At 35.0% G+C, this 22,254-nt stretch overlaps 1 protein-coding gene across 5 annotated transcripts in view; it reads right to left on the bottom strand.

Annotated features, from left to right (window-relative positions):
• The window catches only part of Sox6 (SRY-box transcription factor 6), a 559,138-nt gene that overhangs the window by 368,727 nt on the left and 168,157 nt on the right, over window positions 1–22,254 (bottom strand). Inside the window, exon 1 of one of the 5 annotated variants that reach the window (XM_090348080.1) lies at window positions 5,081–5,116. The exons of 3 other annotated variants lie outside the window; for them this stretch is intronic. The gene's annotated coding sequence lies outside the window, so the exon portion shown is untranslated. One more of the 5 variants, XM_090348081.1, reaches the window with a different exon arrangement.

Here is a 22,254-nt window from a genome sequence, read left to right as displayed (position 1 = left end):
ACATGTTTTCTGAAAGTCAGGCCAGGATTTCAGTGTTGAGTTGTGGGCTGGGAGTACATTTTTTTTATTGGTGGTGATTGGGGATAGAAGAGTCATTTGTTTTTTGTTTGTTTTTGTTTTGGATTTTTTTTTGCCAAGAGAAATCTGTATTATATAAAAATATATTAAATAGTAAATAAGACCTCTCGCTTCATTCAATCTGTGCATTGCTTCATTTATCTTCATCTTGTTAGACTAAATTAATTAACAATCTTACTGTTGCATGCTTTCTCTTTTCATTACATCAAATAATGGCTTGTATATGAAGAAAGCCCTCACCATAGGAATCCTGTAACTCTCCTGCTAAGAAGACTTTCTGTGTATAAATGTAGTAATATTTATCTTATAAGCATGTATTTAATGTTCTTTTCATTACTACCAATCAATTAAGCATCCCAATTCTTAACATCTTGTTAATAACATGCCATTTCAAAAAAGAATAGCTAAACCAGGACTTGCATGACACTTTAAAGGGAAAAAATATATATGGTATTCTGAAACCAGGTTTCACTGTCAATTTCACCAAAAACAAAAAGAAGTAAATCTGGCAGGTATGATTTCCCAAATACAACATAGTAGAGAATGAAAGGTTTAGAAGACACACGTCAAGCTGTTCAGTTCCTTGTGCTTTGGAATGTCTAACATGTGATAAATTGAATGATTAGAATGTCATGAGCAAATCCCATTATTTTACATCTATAAGAATGAAACATGTTAAACACTTTTATAAATTTTCTTTTCATCCTGCAACACTATGGCATCTGGAGTTATGCAAATGGACAAAACAGCAAAGCTCTTTTTAATCTTTTCCTTCATCAACCAGTGCTTCTTTCTCCAATCACAGCTTTGTGCGTGATATCTTTCTGCTAGCATTTCTTATTTAATTAAAACAGACACTGACAGAAGGACATGGATTAGTACTGTAATGATGCATTTACTTAGATTAATCGGAGGCTCCTTTTTAGAGTAATGGCTTAAACAAAGAACAAAAGGAAATTGTTATGAAACAGCCTTTTATCCCAGGCAAAGGTCGCATTATGAGGTTTTTAATTTTGTCAGCTTCTGTTATACTCTGCCTTGCTAGAGGAACATGAGAAGTGCTTTTACCCCCAATAAAGCCAGTTATTATAAAAACAGCCATTAAAGCTGCAAATTAAAACGTCTGATTTTAAAACAGGTTACTTAGCTTTCAGAATCCTCTAATTAACATGTGGTGCATTGTTGTAAGGAAAAGACTAAAATGCTAATGACCTACCGCCAGGTGACCACACTGCTGTGCAAAATAATAAGGACTTTTCCAAGTAATATGATGAATTAAACAAGTACAGATTCTCCATGCAACATCCCTTCTCCAGTACAAGCTCCAGATGAATGAAAGGCCATGTCTGTTAAGATGTGTTCAGTGATGCTCTGACTCTGTCCAGAGGACTCTCAGACAGCTACTCTTTGTATACTCACTAAAGAAACAGACTTCGATCACAAAAAGAAAGTAAATGAAATAGCAATACTATATAGTTGAAATGTAAAAAGACATCAGTCATCTGACTTCAAAGCACAGAGACCAAATTAAAGAAGGATGCCCTTGCCAAAACTACCTCTTCGCCTCTTTTCATCTGACCTTTACTCCTCTTTAATAAGTTGAGTTTCCGGAGTAAAGAGTTACGTTTTGAAATCTCACTCTATTATTCACAGCATTCATGTTTACATTAAGTTGTCTTTAAATGGCCTAAAAAGTAAACTGAGTTTCGTTTTAAACTGAGTTTCACTTTTTTGAGCCTCATTTTCCTTATTTTGCTGATGCCAGTGAAGGCTGCTTTTTCATAGTCAAAAGGTACTCTTGAGGGGCCGGGAGTTTGGCCTAGTCGTAGAGTGCTTGCCTAGCATGCACAAAGACCCGGGTTCAAGTCCTCGGTACCACATACATAGAAAAAAGCCAGAAATGGTGCTGAGGCTCAAGTGGTAGAGCTCTAGCCTTGAGAAAGTCCAAGGATAGTGCTCAGGCCTTGTGTTCAAGCCCAGGACTGGCAAAAAAAAAAAAAAAAGGTACTCTTGATCATACTCTGACATACTGTCAGAAGTCACATGTGGTAAGGATATAGAATTTTGTCATTGTATAACATGGATTGTACTTACACAAACACAGAAATACTATCACTAGGTGTAATAAGACTAGAACCCCTTTTACACATATTGTCCATCATTGAACAAACTGTTGCTCTAAGGCATATAACTGTTGTCATTTATTTCTCACAATATGTACTTAATTGCCCTGTTTGTATTTTCTGCCTTCTCTCTCTCAGGGACCTGTCTCATAGGGATTCTGTCTCAAATGATTCTGTCTGTGAATTTTTAGAATCCCTTGTAGAGAAAATCTACTTAACCCTCATATAAGAACCACTGGATGATTTGTTCTAGGAATTTCTTGAAACCATCATGAAACATACTATCATTGGAATAACAAGAAATTACGCCAAAATCATTAAGGGACATTTGCTTAGTTGTTTCTTCTGAAAAATCTATCTGAGGTTATACAAAATCTTCATAGCACTGCCAGTTACAGAATACTACAAGTCTGACTAACTCAAAATGTGGCTTAAACCATAACCATTTATTTTAATTCAAGTGTCTGCAGGTCAGCTGGGCATTTACTCTGGCTTTAGAGGACCTCACTAACATACCTTGTACTTGTTTACCTTCTGGCCCATCTAGGAAGAACCTCATTGGGTGAAGTAGAGTAAAGCTAAGCTAAATTCCTATGCTTCATCCTTCATCAGGATAGACCAAGTTTGTTATTTCATAGTGATAGAAAAGGATAAAAGTGTTAGAAATTCACAAGTGGCTGAGCACGGTGGCTCACGCCTGTAATTCTAGCTACTCAGGAGGCTGAGATCTGGGGATTAAGGTTCAAAGCCAGCCCATGAACAAAAGGACCTGAGACTCCTCCAATTAACCACTAGAAAAATGGGAAATGGGGCTTGGCTCAAGATTAGGGTGGTAGCTGTGAACTGAAGAGCTCAGGGACAACGCCCAGGCACAAGGGTAGGGTGGTAGACTTAAGTGAAGATCTCAGAGACAGCGCCCAGGCCAAGTTCAAGCCCATGACCCACAAAGAAAGAAAGAGAGAGAGAGAGAGAGGGAGAGAGAGAGAGAGAGAGAGAGAGAGAGAGAGAGAGAGAGAGAGAGAGAGAGAGAGAGAGAGAGAAGAAAGGAAGGAAGGAAGGAAGGAAGGAAGGAAGGAAGGAAGGAAGAAAGAAAGAAAGAAAGAAAGAAAGAAAGAAAGAAAGAAAGAAAATCACAAGTGTTTTTAATAAGTTTTTACATGTCATATTTGCTAACCTGCCATTGGCCAAAGCAAATTAAATGAACAATACTAGAGCCCAGGGTAAAGGTGAATGTCTTATCAAGAGTAGAAGAGCACTGCGAAATTTCACAGATGTCAGTTTCAAAGGACGTGAATATAAGGAAGGATCAAGAAAACTGGGGTCTTTAAAGTAACCGTTTCATCAAAGTAGTCAAGGTCATTTTGACTCCCAATATAGTTCAGTGAAGCTTTAATTTCATCCCATTTTACTGTATATCATCTCAACTACTATGCAGAATTAGTCTTATTTTTTAATAAATGATGAAAATGCTTAAAAAACAACAACAACAAGCAGGTCTTTCAAACCTTATCTCCATTAATTTCCAGTTGTTAAGTTGCCACTTTTTTGCCAGGGGGGTGAGTACCTGTCCTGGGGCTTGACCTCATGGCCTAAATGCCCTTCTTGAGCATTTTTGCTCAAGGTTAGTACTCTAGCACTTGAGCCACCATTCCACTTCTAGGTTTTTCAGTGATTAATTGTAGATAAGAGTCTCACATACTTTTTTTGCCTGGGTTGGCTTCAAAGAGCAATCCTCAGATCTCAGTCTCCTGAGTAACCAGGATTACAAGTGTGAGCTCCCAGTGGCTGGCTAAACTGAAATTAAGCTAGTCTTAAAATGTGACCCATACAAAGCCTATATTTTTGTATGCTAGTTTGTTGTGAATTAGTTATACCTTACTTACTAAAAGATCACAAAACCACAATCTTTTGTTTTAGAAACCTCTCTTCCTTATAGAGAAGTTAAGTTTGAGAAGATATCTAATGGATGCTTGCCCAGAATTTTCTGTAGTGCTGCATCTCAAGAAGTATAAATAGCTTCTTTACACTAACAGAAAACAGTATTTTGCAGTCTTTTACTAGATCAGACATCACAACAATAGTATGGTTTAAAAAAAATGTTTTCAAAGCTCAGTCCAGATCATTCACAAATATATTGTTTTTCTGATATCTTTGACTATGGAAAAGGAAAGCAAAACATCTGGTTAGTTCAACACTGTATCTTAGAAGAAGATGATTAAGAAGAGAATATTAAGTTCTGAACATTCTCTTTCTGACTACAAGAAGAAAAAGATCAATGAGGAAAGTATACCTGATAGCTACCCAATTTCCAAGAGTGACTATGGTAGAGGCCTCTATATATTGTTTTAGTGGTGGACTATAAAACTGGAACCTTTACTAGTCTTTCCAGTCAAAATCTTTATCCAACAGAAGTTTTTACTGGGCAGAATTCCTAAACTCTGTGGAAAAGGAAATACTATCCTATAGCGCCACTCAATAATTCCTGGGGGCAATTAAAATAACCAGTGAAGTGGGTTTCCAAAGGAGCCTTCAGCCATTCCTTCTCTTTAGCCAGCAATGAGAGCTGCCAAAGCTGGCATTGACATTTGAGGAACAAAAAATAAAGGCCCAGAGATGTATCCAAGGATATTAAGAAAGAAATCAAACAATATGGAAAAAAAAAGTCTTGAAAATGACCCAATTACCGAGAAAAGAAAAATTAACCAACAACATCCTTTCACATTCTTTTCACTTTTCCACATTCCCTTATAATTAATTTTAATAATAATTTTGTTTAAAGTAAAGCCCTAAAATGATGTCTTTTATCAACAAGGATGATATAAGGAAAGGATGCAATTTGCACCTGCTTTCGAGTGTTTTGATCACCCAAATCTTCTCACCTGGTCTTTAGCAAGTTCCAATGTTTAGAGCAGTAATCCAAGGCCATGGAATAGAGCAAAGGTTCATATAAGAGTCAATACTAGCATTGTGCCCTCATTGACACTAGATTCTAAGCAAACAATAGGCCATGTTCAGAGAACTATATTAATTCTTTTCAATGAAAGTAGCTTGGGTTTAACTCAAAATTTCATTTTAAAGTATCTTTAACAGAGAACCAAAGAGAAAAAGAAACAAAAGCACTTGGATATCAGAAAAGGAAAGGACCATAGAAACAAAGAAAGAACAATGGAAAAGAAATGAAAGAGTGAACATTCTTATTAAGAATATCACCTTTGCATATCTAGGACCTGGTACATAATCTATGCTCAAACACAATATGTGGCTCAAACACTATGTATTGATTTTGATTATTATACCTTTGTAATAACAGATATGAATATAAGACCGTAAACATGCCCTTTTTTTCAAGAAACGACATCACCAGTCATAGTAGATGATCAAGAGGCCCAAACCAAAGAGTTCCTGACTGTGTTATATAAAATATAGCTAGATGAAATGTGGATCAAATTATATTTCCCCAGCTTTTATATAGGTGTAAAAATTTGACTAAAATTGGCCTTGTGAAGAGGTTCAGAGAAAGAATGGTGGTATAAATTGTTTAATACAATCAACAGAGGTAACTGTGGGTCCCAAGGAAGAAGCCCTGCGGTTTGCCTTTATAAAGGGTTTTGAATACATAAATTTAATAAAGAATGTGCCTTAAAAACATGTAGCTCCGGGGACAGGTGTTTGGCCTAGTGGTAAAGTGCTTGCCTAACATGCACAAAGACCCAGGTTCAATTCCTTGGTACTATATACATAAGAAAAGCTGGAAGTGGTGCTGTGGCTCAAGTGGTAGAGCACTATCCTTGAAAAAAGCCCACAGACAGTGTTCAGGCCCTGAGTTCAGTCCCTAGGACTGGCAAAACAAAACAAAACAAAACAAAAACCTTTTTCTCTGTTCACTTAATGCATCTCTGATAATAATGTCTCTAACCAATATCACTAACCTCTTACCCAGTTAATTACATTACAAGACTGCCAAAGAATGGTCAAAGATAATCACCACAATAATTGCATTGTTATCATGAAGACCTATGGAGGCAAAACTTATAGTCCTTATTTTCTCTGTCCCTTGACTTTACAGACTCTTTACAAGCTTCTTGTCACCACCACCACCAACAACAACAAAAACTATTCAACAGATGTTTCAAAATCTTATCAGAATACAAAATAATTTCCCTCAAAAAGTATAAACTTAAATTCAGAAAATCCGTCAATTTACAGATGACAGAGGAAAAATTCTATAAATTCTATAAAATTCTATAAATATCTTAATAGTTGCAATGCAGTAAAGAATTACAGAAAAATTCATGGTTACTGGTAAACTGTTAGGATGTATTCCTATTTTAAGATAGGAACAATGTCTCCCTTCACAAAAAGAAACTTCAGGCTATTTCATTGGCAGACAAGCTTAAGGTTTCTTACCAGTAGGAAAACTAAACAAAAGTCTAAATACACAGGAAAAAAAATTTAAAGTTCTCAAATATGGAGAACCTAAAACAATCAAAGAATCAGAGATTCTGTTTATTTTCAGAGTAGAGACACTGAGGAGGTATTCCTCAAAAAAAAAATTAAAAGTTCTATTACAGCAAAAGGTATAAATGGTAAAAAAAAAATTAAGGTGACTAATATCTTAACTACCTTGATTCTATTGTTTCACAATATATACCCACAACATTATTGTGTATGTACTGGAAATCATACATAATTATAACTTATCAAGTAAGCAAAGAAAAACTTAAAATAAAAATAAATCTTAATTTCAGTCAAGGAAATGAAATTCAAATGTTAGCTTTTACCCCCCCTCCACAAAATAACACAAAGACTCTCGAAATTCTTTGTGCGCCATGATAAGGGTTTCATGGTAGAAATTACTCCACAGCATTAAGTAATAAAAATCTAAGAATTACATCCATACTCTGATTAAAGCTAAATTATATGTTGAAAAATATGAAAAATAACTAAAGTAGGTTAAGATGAAAATGAGTGACAAATTGTAGAACTGTGTACAGATTTTACCTTTTTTCATTATCGTTTTAATGTAAATACAATATTTTTTTCTTTTTTTCCTTTCCTTTACTTTCTGGGTCATGGGGCTTGAACTCTTGTCCCTGAGCTCTTCAGCTCAAGGCTACCACCCTACCTACCCCTTGAGCCACAGCCCCACTTCCTGGTTTCTAGTGATTAATTGGAGATAAGAGTCTCACCTTCTTTACTGCTTGGGCTGGCTTTGAACTGTGATCCTCAGTTCTCACCCTCCTGAGTAGCTAGGATTACAGGCATGAGCCACCAGCTACAATTTTTTTTCTAATAATGATACACACCTATAATTCCAGCCATTCTTCCAAAAGCATAGGCAGAAGGATTCTAAGTTCAAGGCTACCCTGGGCAAAGTTATCAAGACCTTATCTCAAAAAAAAAAAAAAGACTGAGAGCATAGCTTAAGTAATAGAATATATGCTATCAAGTGTGGGATCCTAAGTTCAATCTCCGGTAACACACACTTTCTCACAAACACACACAAATCAGTAATACAATTATGAAAGATCTGTGTTCTACCCTGTGATACTACTCTGTAAACAGGCTGGGTTGGAGAAGACAACTGGGATAGACAGTGATTGACTAAAGGAAAGAAGAGATCACGTGATGGAGTAAAAGGAGAAACAAGGACTAGCAGCTAGAAGTAGATTCTTCCGGATTGTATAGAATTATAATTTTGAAATACACTAACAGGAAAACTCTACCCACACAACTACAAAGAATAAACACAATTCCAAATGTGTGATTAGATGCACAGAATTTGAAGATTTAAGAGCATCTTCAATATATGCAGGGCATACATGTTGGGGAATGGAAAAAAACAGCCAACTTGGGACAGTGGCACTTAAAGTTTGCCGATAACAAACTTCAGATTTTATTGAGATCCTATCTTAATGTTAGCATTTTTTAAAAATTGACAATAAAATCTTAGTACAAAATAATCATAAAATGATCAAATATCAACTAGCCTTTATGTCTTTATAAATTAAAACAAACAAACAAAAAACATGAACACAGGCCAGAAGTTTGATCTAGTGGTAGAGTGCTTGCCTAGCATGCACGAAGACTCAGGTTCGATTCCATATACGTGGAAGTGGTGCTGTGGCTTAAGTGGTAGAGCCCTAGCCTTGAGAAAGCCCAAGGACAGTGCTCAGGCCCTGAGTTCAAGGCCTAGGACTGGGAAAGAAAGAAAGAAAGAAAGAAAGAAAGAAAGAAAGAAAGAAAGAAAGAAAGAAAGAAAGAAAGAAAGAAAGAAAGGAAGGAAGGAAGGAAGGAAGGAAGGAAGGAAGGAAGGAAGGAAGGAAGGAAGGAAGAAAGAAAGAAAGAGGAAAAGAAAAGAGAAAGTAAACAAAAAGAAATACCCATTGTTCCTTTAATTGACTTACCAAAACCAAATTGAATTTTCTAGCTGTCCCTTATTTGAAGAATAAATTTCCTCCCATATCCAGTAGAAAAAAACCATTTTTCAGGCAAACAGAAAAATTCATACTATAGTATCCACTTCCGCTTTTTTATTTCAAACTAGTGAAATCTCTAATTTGAAGCAAATCCATTAACTTTGATCATAAACTAAAGAATGGGATTCACAAATGAAAATGTCACATACTCATAAGTTTCTCTCTCCAATTCCTGTTGAAGAAAAATATTAAATTAAGAGACAAGTGAATACTAAAAATATTAGCAAATTTCATCTTCTTTATGAAAATGGAAACTACATTTCTACCTGGAGAAAAAAATCATAAACTCTTCTTCTATTTAAAAAATAACATTATAAGATCTGGGAGTATGAACCAGTGGTAGAGTGCTTGCCTAGCATGCATGAAGCCATACATACAAAGAAAAAGCCAGAATTGGTGGTAGACTGTTAGCATTGAGAAAGCCCAAGGCCAGTGCCCAGACCCTGAGTTTATTTTAAATAATTAAAATAACATTATGCCAGGCATCAGTGGCTCACATCTATAATCCTAACTACTCATGATGCTAAGATCTGATGATGGAGGTTCAAAGCCAGTCCAGGCAAAAAAGACCGTGTGAGATGCTCATCTCCAACTAAACCACTCAAAAACCAGAAGCAGAGCTGTGGCTCAAAGTGGGGAGCTCTGGCTTTGAGCAAAATAGAGCACAGGGTCAGTCCCCAGACTCGGAGTTCAATCCCCATGACTGGCAATGCATAAATAAATAAATTTTAAACTCTGAAACTGATATACCATCATGTCTGAATTTTATTCTTTATCAGTGCTAATAAAATTACTTCAGGAAGGGGAGTTGTGACTCAAATTGGTAGAGAACTAACCTGAGCAATAAAGCTCAGGGACAATGACTAGGCCCTTAGTTCAAGTCCCACAACTCACAAAAAGTGAAAATAAAAAATTTAAAAAAATATTATTTCAGTAGAAACTATAATTGTTTAAACAATAATTACTTTCATCATCCATTCTGTACACCATTGAAAAGCAAAGTATAGTAAATAAATTGTAAATAACAGATGAGTCTGGAAACATCAAAATATTTCTCAAAATTACATATAACCATCTACCATATCAGGTGAATAATCAATTATACAATTCTGGTTATATTCATTACAACATCTTTAGTTGTAATGAATTCAAAATAGCTTTATAAAATATAATGTATTTGGTTCAACTAACTATAAAGTCTTGGCTTCTGGCACAGTTGGAATTAGTACTTAAATGATATAATTAAGAAGTGGTCTTTCTCCACCACCCATCCCTTAGAGATGCCTGTCCTCTTCAAAGGCTACAGTGACTGTCAGGATCTTCCTACTCAAGGAGAATGAATCCTTGTACTAGTAAACTCAGCAGAATGATAACACCACTTCCAGACAACACTAATTCTAGAAAACATCTCAGGAAGGAGTGCCACTGGCCTGGCGTGTATAATATGTTTAGTTCTGAATCAATCTCTGACCACATGTAAGGGTAGTTCTATCTCAACTACATATATCAAAGATAAAAGAAAAGCTATTTCCCCCCACCAAAGAAAACCAGAACAAATGCTGATTAGGAAACATTGTAATCAGTCTAACCCACTAAGAGTTTCTTTTTTGATATAGATTACAGGAATATTAAAAACTATAATAGCATTATAATGCCAGCTAGCCACAAACATTTTTTTAAAACATTCCAAAAAATAGGGATGAAAACAGTCAAGAAAGAATAAAAATTTTTTTGTTTGTAGTGAGGTTTTGTTTTGTGTTTTGGAGTGTTTTGTTTTGTTCCATTTTGGTTTGTTGGTTTGTTTGTTGCCAAACTGAGTTTGAACTCTGATCCTCAAGTTTGAACTCAAGACCTCAAGCTTTTTTGGCTGGCAGTCTACCATTTGCCACACCTGTAGGCTGGCTATTTTGAAAATGGAGTCATTTACTTTTTTATCCAGGCTGATTAAGATCCTTGGGATCTCAGCCTCCTGAGAAGCTAGGATTATAGATTTGAACCACTGATACCCATCAGGAGTCTTCTTTTAATAACTTCATGTCCATTCCCTCACTCCATAAACTGTTATTCCAAAAGATACTAGCTTCCTTATCATTATATTTAAATTCTTATGGCACTTGTGAATATTTATAGAGGTCTTTCTTAGCTACTATCTACATGTAGCTGCCCACTACATGAAGATCCCATGTAACATGCCTCCTAATTATAATCCCTAAGAGTAGAGATGTAAAGAATGTTGAATGAACATTTGAATTCTGGACACTCTTTTGCTCTTAAATATCAGACATAAAGTTTAGCACATATGGCTTCATAATAGATTTGTCTCAATATGTATCTCTTTAAAGAACACACACTAGGCTGGGAGTGTGACCTAGTTAGTAGAGTGCTTGCCTAGCATGAAGCCCTGGGTTCAATTCCTCATTACCATATACACACAAAAAAAATGGAAGTGGTGTTGTGGCTCCAATGGCAACGTGCTAGCCTTCAGAAAGCTCAAAGGACAGTGCCAGGCCCTGAGTTCAAGCCTCGGGACTGGTATAGAAGTGAGAAAGAAGGCAAGAAAGCAAGCAAGAGTGAGAGAGAGAGAGAGAGAGAGAGAGAGAGAGAGAGAGAGAGAGAGAGAGAGAGAGAGAGAGAGAGAGAGAGAGACAGACAGACAGACAGACAGACAGAGACAGACAGACAGAGACAGACAGACAGAGAGAGACACAGACACAGACACAGACAGAAAGAGAGAAAGAAAGAGAGAGGGGGAAGGAGAAAGAGAGGAGAAAGAGGAGGAGAGGAGGAACAGAGGAAGGGAGGAAGGAAGGAAGGGAGGAGGAAGGAAGGAAGGAAGGAAGGAAGGAAGGAAGGAAGGAAGAAAGAAAGAAAGAAAGAAAGAAAGAAAGAAAGAAAGAAAGAAAGGGAAGAAAGAAAGGGAGAAAAGAAAGAAAGGGAGGAAAGAGAATATGCACTGGACTACAACTTGTACAATGAAACTGAGTAGAGGGCTTATTCCTAAGGGATTAGCTTCACATAAGGTGAAAAAGGACTGAAAACATTCTGACAGTCACACGTATGGATTAGCTTGAAAATCTCACCTTCACATTTATAGCCATGTACAGATCAATTCACAATCGAATTTCAACAGAACAAAAATGCATGTTCAGAAGAAGAGACTTTTGCTTAGCTTCCTAAAGACTGAAACACCTACTTTTCCACTGGCCAGTACCATAACTCTAACATTCTTTAAGCAAAGGAGATATAAAATTACAGATAAGCACAGACATTTCCAAGACGTCACCAGCCTTTCTGGTTATATAAAAATTATGTACTTTGACCATATTATGGCATTTTTAAACAAACTTACATTTACTCAACTTTATTCAATAAATAAATATTTATTGGATACTATCTGTCAAGAACTGTAAGTAACAAAAAATAGAATTTTTTTTTTACATTTTGAGGGTTATAAAATCTATGGCAGAAAAAAAATGATGAAAAACTCAGTTAATTGTTGGACAGACAGAGTAGAAGACACAAAGATAATATAGAAATAATAGTATCTTCCTCTCATTCTGAACCACAGAATGAAGAGTAAATTTCATGTTGGACCAAGTCACTTACCCTTCTTGAAATTGAAGTATTTTCCTCTTTGAAGAAAAGAAAGGAGCTGCTTTTGATGAAAAATAACTAAGCAATAATAAAACTAAAACACTCAAATATACTTTTCAAAAAAATCCATATATCTCGGCTCTTTAAAACTAACCATGATGATATAATTAACAGGAAAGCTAATGGCAAAATATTTACTTTGGGTTCCATCCAGGCTATAACTGCATTGCCTCCTAGCCATCCACACCCCTGACCCAACCCATCAAAGGATGGCATATTGTGCTTTCTGATCTGAAAGGCCCAGCTACAGGGCTAGAATCTGACTACTTCAGCAAATATTCACTACTGCTATTAAGATGGAAAGAGTAACAAGGCCAAAAAGATCTTTGGCAGGCATTTATGACCCCTACCCTAGACCAATTCAGGCTTCTGATAATGACACTGTCTTCAGAGCTTCTATTAGAAAGATCTTCTCGGCCGGGAGTTTAGCCTAGTGGTAGAGTGCTTGCCTAATATGCACAAAGACCCAGGTTTGATTCCTCAGTTCCACATGTATAGAAAAAAGCTGGAAGTGGTGCTGGGGCTCAAGTGGTAGAGCTCTATCTAGTCTTGAGGAAAGTCCAAGGACAGTGCTCAGGCCCTGAGTTCAAGCGCCACTACTGGCAAAAAAAAAAAGGTCTTCTCAACACTGGTAGAGACCAATATGGCAGAAGGTATTAGAAAACAAAGAGAAGATTTCGCTACAAACTTCCAATGACTTGATTTGAAAAAAATAAATAAAGGTAATTTTAGAATTGTTAAATCCATGAACATAGTTCTTTTCAAAATATTAAAAATCCTGAATGATTTTAAAGAAATGCTAATATCCTCATCGAAAATAACTTCCTAAATCTTTTTAAAAATTTTTATTTTATTGTTAGGGTGATGTATAGAGGGTTATAGTTACATTTGTAAGGTAGTGAATACATTATTTCTTGAATATTGTTACCTCTTCCCCTGTTTTTCTCCCACTTTCCCTTTTATAGATATAAATACAAAGAAATACATAGCAACTTAAATTTATTTCTTCATGAAATATATATATATACTTCTTAGTATATAATTTTAAAAGATGTTGTTATTCATAAACTGTAACCAGTGGCCTCTCATTTTATTCAGAAAAGGGTAAGATATTCTAAAACCTCTAGTATTCCTGATGGAGCAGCTTTAAAAAGTAGGATTAAAATTTTTAAAAGATACACCTTTTTATTTATGCAGGTGGTCCTTGCACAACATTCTGTGCTCCTGAGTGCTGAGAATATTTCATTAGTAAATTATAGCCACAGGCATCTCAAATGTATTTTGTTCTCCCTTTATACCATCATGTCCTAGTAAAGCTATTGAAATTGACACAAAAGGCAGAAATCATACCACTGAGAACATAGAGAACTTGATCTATAACATTCCTGAATTAGAAAGTACTTACTTACCTACTTCAGATCAAAAGACACAAAATAGATAAATTTAAACAAATGATGTGGTGGTTACCATTAGTTCATTTCTTCTATTCTCTCATAAAGCAAAAATAAAAACTACATTAGATTCCAAATGCATTATGAGAGATTGAAGAACTTAGCATTAAAAAATTTATCTCAAGAACATGAAACCAACTGCTACTCAGGTAATGGTAGCACCACAAAGTAACTCAACTTCAAATAAGTACTATCAAATGTTTCTATAGTTAAAGCAGAATTAACAATTATCCTTAAGAAAAGTGCATCAGGAATAAGAGAAATGGAAAAAAAGTGACAAATGTCTAGCCTTAGGCAGACTTCAATCTGGCAGACTTGCCCACATATTCCTAATAGCATTTAATGGACCAGATATCTATGGCTTTCTCATCTATTTCTGTAAGATTAAAAACAAAAAGCCTGGTAGACAAAATTAGAGAAAGGGGTCAAGTGAGATATCAGGGGAGGAAAGGTGCCAGTCTTCAAACAGTTAAGTACAATCACCTGTAACGAATGGAAAGTTAAACATATTTTTACAAGCTGGCACCCGCTCACATAATGAGATGCATTGTCAATCCTCACTAAGTGAAATATTTTGGTTGCCATGCAGCTAAACAAATGTGGTTTTTTTTTTTCACATTCACTCAAGACAGTCTATTTCTCTAAACAGGTAAGAGTCAAGCCTAGCACAGTAACACATAGTCTGGTCAACATACTTGTTCCTACCCCATAAAAGGAATACTTACAGTGACATTTCAGATTCATCGGGAATTGTAGAGACTTTATACATTAAAGGCAAAGCAACATTTCTGCTACTTTAATATCTTCACTTATCAATGAAAGAAAGTTGGTATCAAATAAAGTAATACAGTATTGAAATCACTAAACATACAAGAGTATGGTGACTTCTTCACATCATTTGCACATTACTATTGATAATACTATAGCAATCTCTTATATAAAATTTGATGAATTTACTAGTATGATCATCAATTTTATGCTGTGTGCTCACCACACCATACATTATGGTTCCAAAGCTTGTTTGCCCTCAAGTAACAAAGATTTGCATACAGTGGAAATGAGTATGGTCTATACAAACTATAGTTAAAATATTATTATATTTATATGTTTTTCCATATAAAATGGTAAAAAAAAATCCTATTTCTTTCCTCTTTAGAGCAGTATTTTATTACAATTGAATGAAAAGCTTAGCTCTGCCATTTCTCTGAAAACAAAAACAAGACCTAAGAGACATAGTCCAAAAATTAGACCTTAAAATCATAAAGTAAACAAAATATAAACATAAGGTAAAAAATATAAAATCTAAGGGCTTAACTAATATCTTGTTTTGCCTATAAATAAGAGCATTGTAGATTATATGATTCTGAATTTAAAGAACTTTACAGACTCCACTCCCAAGCTGCTTGAGCTGATTAAAAACGTTGGCAAGGTAGCAGGGTATAAAATTAACCCTCAAAAATCAACTACTCTTCTGTCTACCAACAGGAGAAGAGCAAGGCAGAAATCAGGAAAGCAACTCCTTTTGCAATAGCCTCAAAGAAAATTAAGTACCTAGGACTTAAGAATGCAAAGAAACTTTTTGATGAAAACTTTAAAACCCTGAAAAATGAAGTTAAAGCAGAACTGAGGAAATGAAAAAACCCCCATCCTCCTGGATTGGAAGAATTAACATCGTGAAAATGGCAATCTTGCCAAGAGCTATCTACAAATTCAGTGCAATACCCATCAATATCCCAATGTCATTCTTTAAAGAAATAGAAGAGGCAATCCAAAATTTCATATGGACCCCGTATAGCAAAAACACTTCTTAGCAGAAAGAACAGTACAGGAGTACTTTCAGTACCAAACTTTAAACGCTATTACAGAGCTATAGTAACCAAAACAGCTTGGTACTGGCACAAGAACAGGCCTGAAGACCAATGGAATAGAACTGAGGACCCAGGTATTAACCCACAGACCTATGGCCACCTAATCTTTGATAAGGGAGCCAAAAAAATAGAATGGAAAAAAGACAGCCCCTTCATCAAGTGGTGCCTGTAGAAAACTAAAGTTGGATCCTTCTTTGTCACCCTGCACCAGGATTAACTCAAAATGGATCAAAGACCTGGAGGTAAAAGCAGATAGACTGAAAACTTTACAAGAAGGAACAGGAGATACACAAGGTCTCCTTGGAACATGTCGAAACTTTCTTCATAAGGATCCAGAAACACAACAAATCAGAGAAAGTCTGGATAAGTGGGACTACATTAAACTGCAGAGGTACTGTATAGCAAATGATATAACTAGCAAACGAACTAGAAAGCCTACAGAGTGGGAGAAGATCTTCATTAACCATACAACAGACAAATGCCTCATATCTAAAATATATCAACAGCTCAAAAAATTGAATCACTCCAAAACTAATCTCCAAAGAAACAACCATCCCTTAAAAGATGGGCCAAAGACTTATAGCCTATAGACACATGAAGAAACGCTCAATATCACTGGCCATAAAAGAAATGCAAATCAAAACAACTCTAAGATACCACCTCACTCCAGTTAGAATGGCCATTATCAAGAAATCTAATAACAACAAATGCTGGAGGGGATGTGGCCACGAGAGATCGCTACTACACAGTTGGTGGGAGTGCAAACTCATTCAAACACTCTGGAAAGCAGTATGGTGATTCCTCAAAAGACTAAACATAGAGCTCCCCTATGACCCAGCAATTCCACTCCTTGAAATTTACCCAATCATCCAGAAACAAGGACATACTAAATCCACTAGCCCAACGATGTTCATTGCAGACAGCACTATTTACCATAGCAAAGATATGAAACCAACCCACTTAGTTGATGAGCGGATCAGCAATATATGGTATTTATACACAATGGAATTCTATGCTGCTGTCAGAAAGAGCGACATCGCCCCATTTATAAGGAAATGAAAAGACTTAGAAAAATTCCTATTAAGTGAAGTAAGCCAGACTCAATGATTTCCCTCATATGTCATAACCAGTAGAAACCTTGGGCTCTCCTAGCAGAGATTTACAATAGAGCAAAACCTAGATACATAAGGCCATATAGTATGATGCTAAATGTAAGGACCTCCAGGATATAGAAACAAAAGCCATATAATGAGTGATTGTCGTCCTTGATGTACCTATATTATCTCTCATCTCTTTTACTGTCCCTTGGTTATCTCATATTGTTACACTATTTCACCTTGTTATTTGATATATCTTATATATACTTAATTGGTTGTTTGAAATAGGAGAGGGAAGGGGGGAAATCAAGTTGTGATGGGGGAGAAGGGGAGGGAAATGGGAAACAGGACATGAGAAAGAATATCAATATTTGTGAAGTAATGTATCTTCTATCTGATGAATATAATGTAACCCTTCTATTAATTACAATAAAAATAACTGAAAAAATAGAATAATATGATGGTAAATGAAAGAACTTCCTGGATATAGAAACAAAAGCCATATATGAGTGATTGTTGTCCTTAATGTACTATGTTATCTCTCATCTCTTTTGCTGTCCCTTGGTTATCTCATATTTTTACAGTATTTTCACCTTGTTATCTGATATATTGTATATATGCTTATTTGGTTATTTGAAATAGGATAGGGAAGGGAGAAAACAAGATGTGGGACGGGAGTGGGGGGAGGGAAATGGGGACCAAGACATGAGAAACAGTATCAATGTATGTAAGTAATGTACCTTCTATCTAGTGAATATAATGTAACCCTTTAATAATTACAATAAAAATATATGAAAAAATAACAGCATTGTTTCCCTGGAAATAAATACAAAAAAATACTAAGCATCTGATATCTAAACAATAATGAAACAGCTATGATTGGGTTTTCTTACCCTCAAATTGCAACTTAAGTGCACAATCTGATACCTTAACCATTTTTTAAGAATCCCTTCCTCCTTGCCCCATAATTACTATATTCACTGTGATAACTGATCCCTGACTGTCCAACTCAGTATAGGGGTCCCTGGACCTTGCAAGTATTTTTCTCCAGAGTTGAAAGACCAGAGAAGGTTCCAAGGAGCTCTTCTACTTAAGCATCACTATACATAGGGTCAGGGGAAACAAAATGGTTCTCTAAACTATTTTCTGAGATTTCTCAAGGTGAATGAAACATCAGGAGCAATTCTACATTTTTTTTTCTTGTAAAACAAAGATACACCAAGAAATATATTGTATTCTAAATAATGTGCAACTGGTTGATAGCTGTTCTTTTCTTACTCTGACCTTTGCTTCAGAGAGAAGTTAAAATAAAACAAAAAAAGACAAAAGAATTAAGATATTCTCTTGGGTAAATACAAATTAAGAGAAAGTTCAAAAAATGAGTAAAACTTGTATGCTACCATTGTTGAGATTTTTTAAAGGAATGTAATTTGTTCGTATCTGATTTTGGTCTGCATTTGCTTTCCATAAATATTTAAAGAAAACTCTGTAAGCCCTTCCAACTTGAGACAACAGCAACAGAGGACATTTTTCAAAGTGAAGCCTAAAATAAGTAAAACTGTTCATTTCTTTCCATTCTCATAAAATTTCCATATTGAAGTTGACATTTGAAGATGACTAGTTTCTGTGGCAAAAGGATACATTCAATGCAATTCCCCACATACATTTGGATTGAACATTTAGTCTAATGTTAGCCTTTTCATTTTTGTTTCTTCCATATATTTTTATTGTAATTAATAGAAGGGTTACATCATATTCAACAGATAGAAGGTGCATTACTTCACAAACATTGATACCTTTTCTCATGTCTTGGTCCCCATTTTCCTCCCCCCACCCCACCCCTCATCTTGTTTTCCCCCCTTCCCTAACCAATTTCAAATAATCAAATATGCATATAAACAATATATCAGATAACAAGGTGAAATACTGTAACAATATGAGATAACCAAGGGACAGCAAAAGAGATGAGAGATAACATAGTACATTACGGACAACAATCACTCATTATATGGCTTTTGTTTCTATATCCAGGAAGTCCTTTCATTTAGCATCATATTATATTGCCTTATGTATCTAGGTTTTGCTCTATTGTAAATCTCTGCTAGGAGAGCCCAAGGTTTCTACTGATATGTTAGCCTCTTCTAAAAGACAAGTTGGGATTGTGATTCTGAAAGCTGTCTAATTGGTATTTTTTAATTATCTTCTGTAAGGGACAGTCTTTAAGATTCCCTGTATCAATATAACTGGGTAAGAAATTAATTTGTTATTCTATTTTTTAACCTTACCAAAAATTATGAAGAAAGTTTACTTTCTAGTAAGAGGTAATTAATTCTTGGAACCACTCACTGCTTAGAATATAGCATCGTTTTGTTTATTCCACATCATATTTATCTAAGAGCTCTATAAGCAGACCAAGGACATTATGTCTTTGAAGCTCAATACCACTTAACAGATTCCTGGGCCACAGAAGACCTCACAGATTTAACCAAGACTTTTCACACAATCAGGTGAACCAGGCCAGGCTAGTCAGCAAATGTCTTATTCAGATAATAAAAAGAATATCTTAGTGACAATGTGAGAAAAAAGATGGCAAAATTGATACAAACTCACTGAACCATATCTCTCTTTTTGCTCCTTAGAATTCAACCTCATATCTAACAGGGATAGTACCTATACTCTTGAGTTAATATGGAGACAATCATACATATTTAGTACAAGTACACCAAGACACAATACTCAGAGGAAATCAGCACATCATTGCTAAGAAAGATAACATAGCTGAACTCCCTCTCTCTAAAGATTTCACACAAGCACAATGACTATATATTGATATTCTAGATTCAAAGAAAGAAAGAAAATGGGAAAATTTTTATAGTTTTGTTGGGAATTTTATCTTTGACTTTTTATACTAGCAGCCATTGTGTCTAATTTCATTGAATAAGATATGGGGAGGCTGAAAATAGAAAAAAACATTTATTGATAATCTAAAATTTTCTGTTTCATCTCTGTAGTAAAAATATTGTTGTGATCAAAGCTAACTTCAGCATTTGTTAATATTATTTCAATCCTCATGTTTCCTTTAAGAAAGAGTCATAACAATGAAGAGACCCAATAAGACAAAAGAAATCACATTAGGCTATACACTTTACTTGAATCAAAAGGAATATGATTGTTCTTTTTCTTTTTAAATATCAAGCTTAAATATGGAACCAAACTTTTCAGTTAGGCCACATTTTAACTGAAAAAAAAAAGAAAGCTATGAATGAAGGAAGTTTGCAAAAGCACTGTTTAGTTCTGGAGTAGGAAGCACTGCAGGAATTGGTCAGAGCCCGTTTAGACATTGCCCAACTTACTTTCCAACCATCTGCGTCAAATATGCTTCATTAAAACAGAACCATATGGAAAATAAGCTAGCAATTAACACAGCTTCTGCACGTGCCTTTAATACAGTAGATTTAAAACTTTTAGTAAAACTGACTAAACTAATTCCATGTTGTTGCTATGTAAGACTTGGCAGCAGTCCCCATGACTTGCCTCATAGTCTACACCATGTCACTTTATGATATTTCTGGGTTACTGAAATAAGTACATGTAAAATGAATTACATATTTTATCCTTTTTCTTATATTTGGCATTATCCATTAAAACAAACTCAGGTATAGTGAAACAGCCAGCCTCTCAAAAGACAATTATTACTACATAATAAAATATATTTAAGTATTTTTAAAATATATGAATACAAGTATAATATATAAACATATCCAAAAATATAAAAATACATAAATATTTTATCATATAATATATATTCCCTATATATTTATATAAATCCATACCATGGTTTGATATCCCATGGCTCCAAAGAATGGAAATAAGCTGCTACAATTAACTCTTATTAGCATGTTAAATTATTTCAGACCTCCAAAACAATGATTCATGCAATGGATTGACAGCAAGTAGTTTTATTATTTATCTCCATCAACAAACAACGAACTATACATAGAACACCATGTCAGGTACTAGTGAAATAAGGAAAAATTTATAGTTCTCATATTCAGTGGACTTAAAATATAGCTGAAGAAATAAAATATATTTGAAGCGGTAGGGGCCTGGAAGATAATAATAGGGATAGATAAAAAATTTTGATGAGTGATTTCTAATTCCCTTTACTTCTACAGAGTTGATAATGTACTATAATATACTATTATTATTTATTTACCACACCAGGACCCAGATAAAGGAACAAGTAGGCAATAAATCTAACCAATCCTCTGCTCATGAAGTTATGTAACCTGACAGAGGGCTGCAGTCAGTTAAAGATATCTAGAAAGAAAGCTACAGCTGTATCCCTTCCAAAAAAGTGCTTTCCTCCTAATTTATGTACTGACTGTTTTCTGGTGCTACTACTATGTTCCAAACCATTTCATTTCACCTAAACACCTTTATAGCAGCTTCCTAGGTGCTGGCTAGTGTCGTGGCTTCCACATTTGTCTTTGTATTATCCATTCTTCTAATAAAAGAGTGATTCTTTCAAAAATATAAATCACAGCATCTTATTCTTCTCATTAATTCCCAAGTAACTTCTATATCATTTAGAATAAAAGCCAGGTCTGTCATCATAATCTAGAGGATACTACTTGCCCTTACTACCAGCTATCTCTCTAATAGTATTTCTAGTTTTCCTTATTCTCCTTCACCTGACTCTAGTCACACGTTTAGTACCGATGTTTTTTGTAACAACCAAATGCACCTCCCTCTAGATATTCTCTAAATGTCTTTTTCTTTCCATGAACACTCATCCCCTAGTCCATTTGCATGGTTTGCTCTTTTGCTTCATTCAGGTTTCAGAGAAAATGTTTCCATAATCAATGCATCTTCCCAGATAGCCTTACACAAAATAGTAACTCCATGAAACTTAATATTTACTGAATAACTGGAAGGAGGAATAATTAATGCAAATTGCTAGAAAATAAGTTCTTTGATATCATTGAATTTTTATCTATTTTGTTTCATTTATAATTCCTAGCATCTAGCATTATGCTTTACATGTAATGAGCACTGAAAAAATACTTTATGAGGAAATGAATGAACATAGTAGTGAGACACGTAGAGAAAGATCAAGAATACATTTCTGAAGTTTCCAGTCCCACTGACTATGTGTGGCTATTACCATCAAAAACCTGAATGAGAGGTGGCAAATTTGTTGAATTTGAAATAATGCCAAGTCCAGGTAGAAATAAAGAGTTAAGCCAGCAGAACTATAGCTTCACTCAGAGCCTGAAAAGTAAATGTAAGATTCATCCACATAGAGTTAAAGGCATTAAAATAAACCAGACCTCCAAGAGAGAATCCAGAGTAAAACAAGGAATGCAACTTAGAAATGCATATTTTGGTTTATAAGCAGAGAAGTTCATCTTTTCAAAAAAAGGGAATAATTTTCTAAAAATTTGTTAAATATCAACTGTATGTTAAGTACTGTGCTTAGCTAGTTTGGCAAACAAAACTAA

The sequence above is a fragment of the Megascapheus bottae genome, chromosome 16, assembly GCF_031878675.1.
Source record: "Megascapheus bottae isolate mThoBot1 chromosome 16, mThoBot2.hap1, whole genome shotgun sequence".
Lineage (NCBI taxonomy): Eukaryota > Metazoa > Chordata > Mammalia > Rodentia > Geomyidae > Megascapheus > Megascapheus bottae.
The sequence above is the reverse complement of the archived record's forward strand: the minus strand, read 5'-3'. Positions and strand labels throughout refer to the sequence as shown.